This window comes from Pristiophorus japonicus, chromosome 12, assembly GCF_044704955.1.
Source record: "Pristiophorus japonicus isolate sPriJap1 chromosome 12, sPriJap1.hap1, whole genome shotgun sequence".
Taxonomy (NCBI): Eukaryota; Metazoa; Chordata; class Chondrichthyes; family Pristiophoridae; genus Pristiophorus; species Pristiophorus japonicus.
In genome coordinates this window covers 91,923,277-91,936,768 of record NC_091988.1, presented here as the reverse complement: position 1 = coordinate 91,936,768, position 13,492 = coordinate 91,923,277, and positions in this window count along the sequence as shown.

Sequence of the window (13,492 nt, the reverse complement as noted above, 5' to 3'; positions counted from 1 at the left end):
GGCCTGATGAGCTCACATATTTCATTGATCACCACCTTGTGGAAGCGCAGTCTCCGAAGGCAGCTGTGGTCGGAGACGTCGAGTAAGACCTCTTTTCCTTGTACGTGCACGGTGTGTATGGTCTGGCCCACCTCCTCATTCTTGCAGGTCTTAAATTGGGGACATAATGATGTGTTGAGCCATCTGCACTCTGCAGCATCTGCGTATTAATCGATGCAGGCTGAGAAATTGCTGGCCCCATTGCATTGAAAGTATAATAGCGATTGATCAGAAGCAATAATTTCCTCACTAAAATACACCTAGAGTAAACCCCCATTAGTCCAGAGTCTGAAAATATGTCTGTTGAGATGGTCAATTCATCTGAGAAGAACTCCGGAGTCAATGCAAACTCCCCTGAAGTTGAAGCAGCCGTTTCAATGAAGCGACCTGTGATTTTAAAAATGCCAGCCACACCGCTGGCTTTAGGTCAGAACAGTTCCACTTTTTATGGGCAGTTTTTTGGGTGAGCGATATTGTGGGTGATATGTGTGTGAGGTAGTGAAAGTGACGGTGGGCTATTTCCTGGGCGTTAGTTTCGCCAAATGTGCTCTTTACGACAAAAAAAAGCGGGCGGGTGGTATTATTGAATCTCGCCGTTAATTCCATGCGGAAAGTAACGCTGGGCGATACTATGGGCGTTGATTTCCCCCATTCTGATGATTCCGCCCAAAAAAAGTGGGCGGGCGGTAATATATTTTCCAGGCGTCAGCCACATGAGGAAAGTAACCCTCGGTGATAAGTTTCATAAAAATGCCTGTCAGTTTACATTTTGTGCCAAAATGGGCCATGTATGGGCATTATATGTCATTTCAGCTGTAAAATGGGCGTTAAGTGGGCGTTAAGCATGCAAAAAATGTGGAGGTTCTAGCCCCAAGTCTGTAAAAGGACCAGGCAACAAAGGACCCTACGGAATGCAAATAAGGATCTATCTTTTGCATTGTCGGCTCCGTGTGCAAATTAATAGCCATTCAAATCCATCACCACAGTCAGTTAAACAGATCATCAGATCAATAATCGAATTTCATCCCAGCGGGAAACTTATTCAAAACCTGGATAAATATACGGACACAATACACCAGCAGGTTAAGCAAAACCTGGATATAAATATGCGGACACAGACACACAAGCAGGTTAAGTAGAAGCAGGAAGAAGAACACGGGAAGAAACAGCAGGCAGGCAACAGAGGAAGGTCATCGAAGCCGGAGAAGGACACGAAAGGAACAGGCACTGCAGAGAACGGACAGAAGGAGAACCAACCGGTTATGGAACCAATGACCGCGAGCCTACAATAGCTACAGCCAGGAATGGTGATTGTATGTCTAAAGTCAAATTTCTCTCAGCAATCTGGTCCTGAAGTTTTAGTCGGTTTTTGTTCTATAATAAAACGGATACTGGGTTAAGCCTGAATGTTGTGCCATGTGTTGTCTTTTCCCACGATAAGTTCCGAAGCCGAATAATCAGAGTAGAATGAACAAAACAAACACCCTACAGCAGTAGGCAGCCATGTGCACACCGATGACGTCTTCATCGCCGCGCTCCGTTGAGTGGGGCGCTACCTGGTTCCACAAAACCACTGCCTAATTCCGTGCCGGCCGTTTTTCTCGGCGCGCCCAGGCGAAAGCTATTTTACACCCCATTAGCGCCTCCCGTGAGTGCTAACAGGCGTCGCTGAAAGGGACAGTTTCGGCCCCGCTGTCTTTCGGATGAGACTTTAAACCAAGGCCTGGATTGCCTTCACAACCAGACGTAAAAGATCCCATAGCACTATTTAGGAAGAGCAGGGAAGGTCTCCCCAGTGTCATTATCCCTCAACCGACATCATTAAAATAGATTAACTGGTCATTATTACTTTTCTCTTTGTGGAACCTTGCTGTGTGCAAATTGGCTGCCACATTTCCTACATTACAACAGTGATTACACTTCAAACATATTTCCTTGGCTGTAAAGCACTTAGTGATGTTCTGAAAGACACAATATAAATGCAAGACTTCCATTTTTCAGTCTTCTGACTCTGGCCTATTGTGTATATGGTCTTTCCCTTTGCCCCACCATCCCAGGCATAGCCTTCAGCCTTCTCTGGAACCCCCTCACTAAATCTGCATCTCTCCACGTCTCCCTCTCTGCCTTTGGAAGCCTTCTCCAAACCCATCTTTCCAACCAGGCTTGTGGTCACCCATCCTTATCCACAGCCCAAGCATTTGTTACTCTACCTTGTCCTATCTGCAATGTGCCATGGGTGGCTTTTTACATTAAGGGCTCTATATAAAATACAAGCTGTTGCTATCAATGCATTGTTAGTGATAATTCTCCACAGGGCAACAACCCAGATTATTGAGGATATGCATGGTTTATACAAAATAAATAAGCAACACCAGCTATGTATAAGCTTGTCCAGCACAGTGAGCAAACCATTACAGCTGTGAGATACATGGCTTACTATTTACATAAACTACCAGTCCCTAAAGTATAGATTTTAAAACCGATCAGTGCTTACTTCATTTTTCACTTTGCTCATCTATGTGAGTGATGTCAATCCTGGGGAATGGAACACTTGCCCAGTATCAGCAACCGAGCCTTCCAGGTTAAGTGCAGCATGGATTTAATGCTGAATAAAGCTCTGTCTATCTAATTCAAACTGGCTTTGAAATTCTTGCCTTCATGAACTTAATGAAGAGGTAGAAGTGCATGCAAAATATTGACATTTGTGGAGAAGGCAAGAATTGAGTCTATTGGATTCTGGGCACATCTATTCCTCCAAAGGATTCACAAATGTTAGCCACGGGTGAATAAGAAGTAATTCTGTCTGAAGTTAAGATCCTTAATGAGGCTATAATGCACCATGTGCTCATCAAGGCGTTGTTAAGATCCTTAAAGAAGAAGTTATGTACCACTTTGCTCAATAAGACCATTAATGAGGCTATAGTGCACATTATGCTAGTCAAGTCCTATTAAGATCATACCATTAAAGAAAGAAAGACGTGCATTTATATAGCGCCTTTCACAACCTCAGAATGTCCCAAATCGCTTTACAGCCAATGAAGCAATTTTGAAGTGTAGTCACAAAGGAACCTAGGAACAAGAGTAGGCCACTCAGCCCCTCAAACTTGTTCCACCATTCAATGAGATCATGACTGTTCTGACTCAATTTACCTGTCTTGGCTCCATGGGCTAGCTTTTACACTTTTGTGCAGGTCGCCCAAAAATGGGCGTTATTTCTGGCGTGGGCGGTAAAAATGGGTTTTCAGATCGCCGGCTTCTCGCCCATTCTCAAAGCACCTAGTCTCCAATTTTGAAATTGGGTGATACCGCAAGCGATATGAAATGGGCGTTAACGTTAAATCTCTCTGACCTTCTGCCGTAAAGTGTCGCCGGAGGTCAAGGGTCATCATGACATGCGCAGAAAAGGAAACAGAGAGAGAGGGAGCTGAAAGGGACTGAAAGCGAGTGTGGCTGTGGTGTGTGTTTGTTTGGCTGTTGTGGGAGGCACGAGGGAGATTCACCAGTAGCAAAAAGCCTACAAGGCACCAAGACCATAGTTGGCACCGAGTTTTTGTCCAACAAGTAATATATAACATCGAATGGATGGAGGAGGCCCTGGAGCTAGTAGCCAGGAACACCGGTGGCAGAGGGACCATCCTCTTCCGTATCCGTCCAAGCAGCGGTTTGGCTGTCATCTCCCCACTCACAATGAAGCATCACCTGAGGAGCTCCTCGGCCAGGTGGCTTGGAATCAGGAGGGGAAGGGGAAGGGGTAGAGGTGGGGAGGAGAAGTGGGGGTAGGGTTGGGGGGGGGGGGAACGGTTGGTTTTTACAGAAATACTTATGATTTCAGACAAATGTTCGGTTTAAATGTTTTCTATTTAACAAAACCTTGATGCGAATTGGCTCAGATAGCTGGTGATTCCTTCACATCAAAGGGTATAATTACACTTAACTTCAATCAATTTAAACTTTAACTATCACCAAGGTGATGCCCACCATTGATGTATGACCTGCACACCCAGCAGTGTGTCAGCTTTGTAAATACCACCAACGTTCTTTCAGACTAAGTGCTCATTGATGAGCTCCTGACGTTAAGGCTCTTGCAGTTATCATGCCACCATGGGCCCTTTCATGCAGTCTACAAGGGGGGGGGGGCGGGGGCATGGCTTCAGCGTCAGCCTGATTGTCTGGGCGGATGTCAGCGTCCGCCTCCTCATCCTCATCTTCCTCTCTCTGCTGAGGTGGACTGTCAGACTCTGCTGGCAATTCTTGTCCCCTCCTGATAGCCAAGTTGTGTAGCATGAAGCACACCACCACGAATTGAGCTACTTGCTCAGGGTGATATTGGAGTCGCCTCCTGAGTGGTCCAGGCATCAAAAGCGTTGTTTAAGCACTCCCAATGGATTTCTCCATGATATTGCGAGTGGCTCTTTGGCTCTCATTGTATCGCTTCTCGGCTTCAGTGTGGGTGTCACGCAGCGGGGTTATCAGCCAGTAGCGAGGCCATATCCTTTGTCACCAAGCATCCAGCATTGACCTTGTGTTAAACAAGTCAGATACAGTGCTCTCACGCAGGATGTGAGCATCATGGATGCTGCCCGGAAATTTAGCATTCACTGCCATAATAATTTGCAGGTGGTTGACAACGAGTTGCACATTCAGGGAGTGGAATCCCTTGCAGTTCCTGAAACCTCTGCATCCTGAAAAGGTGCCTGCATCGCGATGTGCGTACAGTCTATTGCACCCTGCACCTTGGGGAAGTTAGCAATTCGGTAGAATCCTAAAGTCCTCTCAGTCTGAGCCTCCCCAGTCAGAGGGAAGCTGATAAGTCCATCCTGCATGCATACAGGGCTTCAGTGACCTGTCTAATACAGCAATGTGTGGCATGCTGAGACAGACTGCAAATATCGCCAGCTGAGGTCTGAAAAGAACCCGAGGTGTAGAACGACTGTGCCACAGGTGACTTTGACCTTGGCAGACAGTGCAGTAGTGATGGTACTGGCAGGCTGCAGATCTACCCTTATGAACTGGCATACCTCAGTGATAACCTCTTTGTGGAAGTGCAGTCTCCGAAGGCAGGTGGTGTCGGGCAAGTTGAGGTAAGACTGCTTCTTCCTGTACTTGCAGGAACGTCTGGTCTGGTCCTCTTCATCAGTCTGGCACATCTTACATTGGGCACATAATGCTGTGGAGCTTACCTTCTGCTATCTCGAGTCTGCAGCATGTAATTGGTCATAAAGAGAGGGTGAGAAAGGACAGGCTCCATTCCAATAGCTATCTGTTTTCCACCGATTGGTCACAAAGAATAAATGTCCCGACGAAGACACCTATTAAATTCCAATCGTTCACAGTGTGATAAAGATGCTTGTTCAGATGTTCACATCACCTCCAAAGACCTCCAGAGTACATCTTTTAAATGATGCGACATGTGATTTAGAACATGGCATCCATAATGTGAGTAGTTCCAGTTAGTTCCACTTTTTCCCGACGGTTTTTTGGGTGAGCGATATTGTGGGCGAGATGAATGCGAGGTGGTGAAAATGATGCAGGGCGATCTCCTGGGCATTAGTTTCAGCAAATGTGATCTTTACGACAAAATTAGTGGGCGGTCGGTATTATTGAATCTCGGCGTCAATTATGTGCAGAAAGTAACGCTGGGCGATATTATGGGCGTTGGTTTCGCCCATTCTAATGATTCCACCGAAAAAAAGTGGGCAGCGGTATTATTTTGGGAGGCACGAGGGAGATTCACCAGCAGCAAAAAGCCGACTAAGCACCAAGAACATAGTTGGCACCGAGTTTTTGTCCAACAAATAATACATAACATGGAAGGGATGGTGGAGGCCCTGGAGCTGGTAGCCAGGAACACTGGTGGCAGAGGGCTCCCAGTGGTCCCGGAGCGAGGCACTGCACCCCAAGACTGAAGGCGTGTCTGGGTGTGGTGTGGCTGCTTTGGGAGGAAGGAGGGTGACTTTAGAGCTTCACAGCAAGTAGGGAAAGAAAAATTAGCTGTTACCAGCCACATATTTGCCCAAATTTGATCTATAATGGAGGGAGAGGAGGAAGCATCACAGCACGCTGTGGAGACTGACACTGGAGAGAACAGTGAGGTGGGAGAGGGGCGCATTGGAGGGCGCAAAAGATCCAGGAGATTCTCGGACAAGACAAATGCCTCCCTCCTGCAGGAGGTCGAGTCACGCTGGGGTGATTTGACACAGGGAGGGCGTGGGATGCCCACCCCAAATGCCTACCAGAGGATATGGACTGAGATAACAGAGGTGGTCTCGTTGGCGATCAATGAGGTTTGTGAGGGCAACCAATGCCACAAACGATGGAACGACAAGAGTAAGTATTCCATTTATTTACATGTATTTATTTATTTATATAATTTGAATTGTAACAGTCATGCGTGACTATCAGCAGATTTACCGGGAATGTTTTGCTCAAAGCCTGCGGTCACGGTGCACGTCTTTAGGTAAAGAATGATAATTTTAATCAAAATCATGACTACATCTGTCGGTTATGTGTTGCATCAATCTTTGTGGCAGTACCTAGCAATGATATCATGCAATGATCTCATGCCATTTCGTCCTGTCACTTTTTACAGAAGAAGCCATCAACGATGAGCTCCGTGCAGAGGCGAATGGGTGGGGGGGGGCCACCAGTCCCCAGTGACATCACAGAGATGGAGGAGTGGGTGCTCACACTTGTGGGGAAACACACCTGGACAGCCACGGACGCATCTGCAGACCCTGAAGTGATGCCACGTGAGTAAAGTTTACACCATTGCGTAATGTAAAGTCAATAGATGCCATACCCACTCATATCTGAGCAATCATATATGATAGATGATTTCTAAAATTGTCTTAGAAATAATGATGGCCGAATGAAAATCATTGCATTGTTGGTGGTCCATGAAATGTGATGTCTGTGATGATGTTGATAGCGGTGGTGCTTTTGTCGTGCCTATGCTGTGTGTAGCACTGGACTTACCTTGTGACCCTAGCACCCCCTTCTCCTCCAATAACCTCATTTGTGTTTTGCAGCTCAGCCAGCAGCACGTCCCAAGGCACAGAGGCCAGAAGGTGGGGGCGTGAGGCCCGACTCTCCGGACAATCCAACGTCTGGTGCTGAGGAGCTCCGATTCTCGCCCATCAATCTGCTGCCTCTGTTCTCCACGGATGAGAGCGCGGACTTCGAGGAACCTGCATCGCCACGCTCCAGAAGCCATTCCACCCCAAGGACATCTAGTGGTCCTCCGATCATTCCCGCCTCCACTCTGGAGGTACTGGCCCCAAGCACCTCACCACAGGGCGCCTCATTTGTCCCCAGGACAACGCCGACCCCGCGGAGGCAGGTCTGTTCCACGAGCACCACATGACAGTGGAGCGATGGTACAGTTGTCCAGGAAGACTGTAGATATTGGTGACCAGCTCATCGAAGCATTGGGGGGCTTATCCCGACAGTTGGCCACCATGTCGGAGTACATTCCACGGATGGCGGAGGCCCTGGATGCGATAGCCAGGAACACTGCTGCCACAGGCCTCCCACTGGTCCCCGAACGCAGCACTCCACCCCTAGGTTCTGCACCACCAATGCGAACGACAGATGAGAGGCAGGACCAAGATCCTGTTTCTGCATCAGAGAATGTTGCCCCTCGACACCCCCTGCTCCCGTACCCATGCAACCACCGCCTCTGCCTTCACCCCCCAATGAGGCACCGCCTGAGGAGCTCCTCGACCAGGTTCCATAGAGCGAGGAGGGGAAGGGGCAGAGGTGGGGAGAAGAAGGGGAGGGGGGAAGGAAAGTGAGGTGCATATCCGCAGGTGATGGCTGTGTTATATCTCCATCAGGATGTATGCAATTTGTTGTAATGTATGGAGGGAGGGGACCACCCTCCTGCTTTGCCTTTGTATTCTGTGTTGCTGGACACGTTAACCATTTGATTGATGTCAATGGTGGCAAAAGTGGGGTGTGGGCGGGGGTTGGGTGTTTTTGTCCGTGATACTTATGATTTCAGACCAATGTTGGTATAAATATGTTTTTATTGAACATAACCTTGTTGCATATTGTCTCAGATAGCTGGACCGTTACACACTGGTGATTCCTTAACATGAAAGGGTTAAATACAACTTAACTTCAATAAACCTAAACCTTAACTGGCACCAAGATGATGGGCACATTGATGTCTGAGCTGCACACACACAGCACTGTATCAGTGTTGTCACTCACATCAATGTTTTTTCAGGCAAATTGTTCAGCTACCAGCTCCTTATGTGAGAGTCTTGCAGCTATGTAGCCACCATGGGCCCTTTCCTGCGGTCTGGAGGGAGTTGTGGGTATCGTTGCATAGCCAGCCTGATTGTCTGGCCCGATGTCAGCGTCCAGCCCCTCATTGTCCTCTTCCTCTCTCTCCTGAGGTGGAGCATCAGTCCCTTCTGGCAATTCTTGTCCCCTCCTGATAGCCAGGTTGTGCAGCATGGAGCACACGACCACGAATTTACCTACTTGCTCAGGGTTGTATTGTAGCTCTCCTCCTGAGTGGTCCAGACATCTGAAGTGCTGCTTAAGCACTGTTATTGTTTTCTGGACCACATTGCGTGTGGCTCTGTTGCTCCGCCTCGGTGTGGGTTTCACACAGGGGGATCATCAGCCAGGTGGCTAGGCCATATTGGTTATCACCAAGCATTCAGCATTGTCCTTGTGGTTGACTCTTAAAGATATCAGAGACAGCGCACTAACGCAGGATGTGAGGCTCATCGAAGGTACCTGGACATTTGACATTCACTGCCATTATGATCTGGTTGTGGTCGACAACTAGTTGGACCTTCAGGGAGTGAAATCTTTTTGTGTTACGAAAACGCTCCGGGTCCTGAGAATGTGGCCGCATGGCGATGTGAGTGCACTGTATAGCTCCTTACACCCTGGGGAGCAATGCAGTAGAATGCTTCAGTCCTGTCAGTCTGAGCCTCCGTGTTCATGGGGAAGCTGATAAAGTCCATCCTTCTCACATACAGGGCCTCCGTGACCTGTCTAATGCAGCGATGGGTGGCATGGTGAGACAGAGGGCAAACCTCGACTGTGGAGGCCCGAAAGTAACCGGATGCGTAGAAAGACACTGCCGCGGTGACCTTGACCTCGACCGACACTGATGCCCTGATGGCAGGCTGGATGTGGCCTGATGAGCTCACATATTTCATTGATCACCACCTTATGGAAGCGCAGTCTCCGAAGGCAGGTGTGGTCAGAGACGTCGAGTAAGACCTCTTTTCCTTGTACGTGCACGGTGTGTATGGTCTGGCCCACCTCCTCATTCTTGCAGGTCTTAAATTGGGGACATAATGATGTGTTAAGCCATCTGCACTCTGCAGCATCTGCGTATTAATCGATGCAGGCTGAGAAATTGCTGGCCCCATTGCATTCAAAGTATAATAGCGATTGATCAGAAGCAATAATTTCCTCACTAAAATACACCGAGAGTAAACCCCCATTAGTCCAGAGTCTGAAAATATGTCTGTTGAGATGGTCAATTCATCTGAGAAGAACTCCGGAGTCAATGCAAACTCCTCTGAAGTTGAAGCAGCCGTTTCAATGAAGCGACCTGTGATTTTAAAAATGCCAGCCACACCGCTGGCTTTAGGTCAGAACAGTTCCACTTTTTATGGGCAGTTTTTTGGGTGAGCGATATTGTGGGTGATATGTGTGCGAGGTAGTGAAAGTGACGGTGGGCGATCTCCTGGGCGTTAGTTTCGCTAAATGTGCTCTTTATGCAAAAAAAAAGCGGGCGGGCGGTATTATTGAATCTTGGCGTTAATTCCATGTGGAAAGTAACGCTGGGCGATATTATGGGCGTTGATTTCCCCCATTCTGATGATTCCGCCCAAAAAAAGTGGGCGGGCAGTAACATTCTTTCCCGGCGTTAAGTACATGGGGAAAGTAACCCTCGCCGATAAGTTTCATAAAAATGCCGGTCAGTTTACATTTTGTGCCAAAATGGGCCATGTATGGGCGTTATATGTCATTTCAGCTGTAAAATGGGCGTTAAGTGGGTGTTAAGCATGCAAAAAAAGTGGAGGTTCTAGCCCCAAGTCTGTAAAAGGACCAGACAACAAAGGACCCAACGGAATGCAAATAAGGATATATCTTTTGCATTGTCGACTCCGTATGCAAATTAATAGCCATTCAAATCCATCACCACAGCCAGTTAAACAGATCATCAGATCAATAATCGAATTTTGTCCCAGTGGGAAACTTATTCAAAACCTGGATATAAATATACGGATACAGACACACAAGCAGGTTAAGCAAAACCTGGATATAAATATGCAGAAACAGACACACAAGCAGGTTAAGCAGAAGCAGGATATAAATATGCAGACACAGACACACAAGCAGGTTAAGCAAAACCTGGATATAAATATGCGGACACAGACACACAAGCAGGTTAAGTAGAAGCAGGAAGAAGAACACAGGAAGAAACAGCAGGCAGGCAACAGAGGAAGGTCATAGAAGCCGGAGAAGGACATGAAAGGAACAGGCACTGCAGAGAACGGACAGAAGGAGAACCAACCGGTCATGGAACCAATGACCGCGAGCCTACAATAGCTACAGCCAGGAATGGTGATTGTATGTCTAAAGTCAAATTTCTCTCAGCAATCTGGTCCTGTAGTTTTAGTCAGTTTTTGTTGCATAATAAAACGGACACTGGGTTAAGCCTGAATGTTGTGCCATGTGTTGTCCTTTCCCACTATAAGTTCCGAGGCCGAAGAATCAGAGTAGAATGAACAAAACAAACACCCTACAGCAGTAGGCAGCGATCTGCACGCCGATGACGTCTTCATCGTCGCGCTCCGTTGAGTGGGGCGCTACCTGGTTCCACAAAACCACTGCCTAATTCCGTGCTGGCCGTTTTTCTCGGCGCGCCCAGGCGAAAGCTATTTTACACCCCATTAGCGCCTCCCGTGAGTGCTAACAGGCGTCGCTGAAAGGGATAGTTTCGGCCCCGCTGTCTTTCGGATGAGACTTTAAACCAAGGCCTGGTCTGCCTTCACAACCAGACGTAAAAGATCCCATAGCACTATTTAAAGAAGAGCAGGGAAGGTCTCCCCAATGTCCTGCCCAACATTTATCCCTCAACCGACATCATTAAAACAGATTATCTGGTCATTATTACTTTTCTCTTTGTGGAACCTTGCTGTGTGCAAATTGGCTGCCACATTTCCTACATTACAACAGTGATTACACTTCAAACATATTTCCTTGGCTGTAAAGCACTTAGTGATGTTCTGAAAGACACAATATAAATGCAAGTCTTCCATTTTTCAGTCTTCTGACTCTGGCCTATTGTGTATATGGTCTTTCCCTTTGCCCCACCATCCCAGGCATAGCCTTCAGCCGCCAAAGCCCCTGTCTCTGGAACCCCCTCACTAAATCTGCATCTCTCCACGTCTCCCTCTCTGCCTTTGGAAGCCTTCTCCAAACCCATCTTTCCAACCAGGCTTGTAGTCACCCATCTTTATCCACAGCCCAAGCATTTGTTACTCTACCTTGTCCTATCTGCAATGTGCCATGGGTGGCTTTTTAGATTAAGGGCTCTATATAAAATACAAGCTGTTGCTATCAATGCATTGTTAGTGATAATTCTCCACAGGGCAACAACCCAGATTATTGAGGATATGCATGGTTTATACAAAATAAATAAGCAACACCAGCTATGTATAAGCTTGTCCAGCACAGTGAGCAAACCATTACAGCTGTGAGATACATGGCTTACTATTTACATAAACTACCAGTCCCTAAAGTATAGACTTTAAAACCGATCAGTGCTTACTTCATTTTTCACTTTGCTCATCTATGTGAGTGATGTCAATCCTGGGGAATGGAACACTTGCCCAGTATCAGCAACCGAGCCTTCCAGGTTAAGTGCAGCATGGATTTAATGCTGAATAAAGCTCTGTCTATCTAATTCAAACTGGCTTTGAAATTCTTGCCTTCATGAACTTAATGAAGAGGTAGAAGTGCATGCAAAATATTGACATTTGTGGAGAAGGCAAGAATAGAGTCTATTGGATTCTGGGCGCATCTATTCCTCCAAAGGATTCACAAATGTTAGCCACGGGTGAATAAGAAGTAATTCTGTCTGAAGTTAAGATCCTTAATGAGGCTATAATGCACCATGTGCTCATCAAGGCGTTGTTAAGATCCTTAAAGAAGAAGTTATGTACCACTTTGCTCAATAAGACCATTAATGAGGCTATAGTGCACATTATGCTAGTCAAGTCCTATTAAGATCATACCATTAAAGAAAGAAAAACATGCATTTATATAACACCTTTCACAACCTCAGAATGTCCCAAATCGCTTTACAGCCAATGAAGCAATTTTGAAGTGTAGTCACAAAGGAACATAGGAACAGGAGTAGGCCATTCAGCCCCTCAAACTTGTTCCACCATTCAATGAGATCATGACTGTTCTGACTCAATTTACCCGCCTTGGCTCCATGGGCTAGCTTTTACACTTTTGTGCAGATTGCCCAAAAATGGGCGTTATTTCCGGCGTGGGCGGTAAAAATGGGTTTTCAGATCGCCGGCTTCTCGCCCATTCTCAAAGCACCTAGTCTCCATTTTTGAAATTGGGTGATACCGCAAGCGATATGAAATGGGCGTTAGCGTTAAATCTCTTTGATCTTCTGTCATAAAGTGTCGCCGTCCTTAGCAATGGCATGGCAACACTCGATTCCCGTGATTCAGGAGGTCAAGGGTCATCATGGCATGTGCAGAAGAGGAGACAGAGAGAGAGGGAGCTGAAAGGGACTGAAAGCGAGTGTGGCTTGGTGTGTGCTTGTTTGGCTGTTGTGGGAGGCACGAGGGAGATTCACCAGCAGCAAAAAGCCTATTAAGCACCAAGACCATAGTTGGCACCGAGTTTTTGTCCAACAAGTAATATATAACATCGAATGAATGGAGGAGGCCCTGGAGCGAGTAGCCAGGAACACTGGTGGCAGAGGGTCTCCCAGTGGTCCCGGAGCGCAGCATTGCACCCCAAGGTGCCGTACCCTCATTGCCAATGATACATCAGAGCCAGGAGCAACATCTTGCTTCTGGCTCAGAGCACATTCCCCTCTCGGAACCATCCTCTCTTGTATCCGTTTAAGCAACGGTTTGGCTGTCATCTCCCCACTCACAATGAAGCATCACCTGAGGAGCTCCTCAGCCAGGCGGCTTGGAGTCAGGAGGGGAAGGCGAAGGGATAGAGGTGGGGAGAAGAAGCGAGGGGGGGGTGGGGAATGGTTGTTTTTTTACAGAATTACTTATGATTTCAGACAAATGTTCGGTTTAAATGTTTTCTATTTAACAAAACCTTGATGAGAATTGGCTCAGATAGCTGGTGATTCCTTCACATCAAAGGGTAAAATTACACTTAACTTCAATCAACTTAAGCTTTAACTATCACCAAGGTGATGCCCACCATT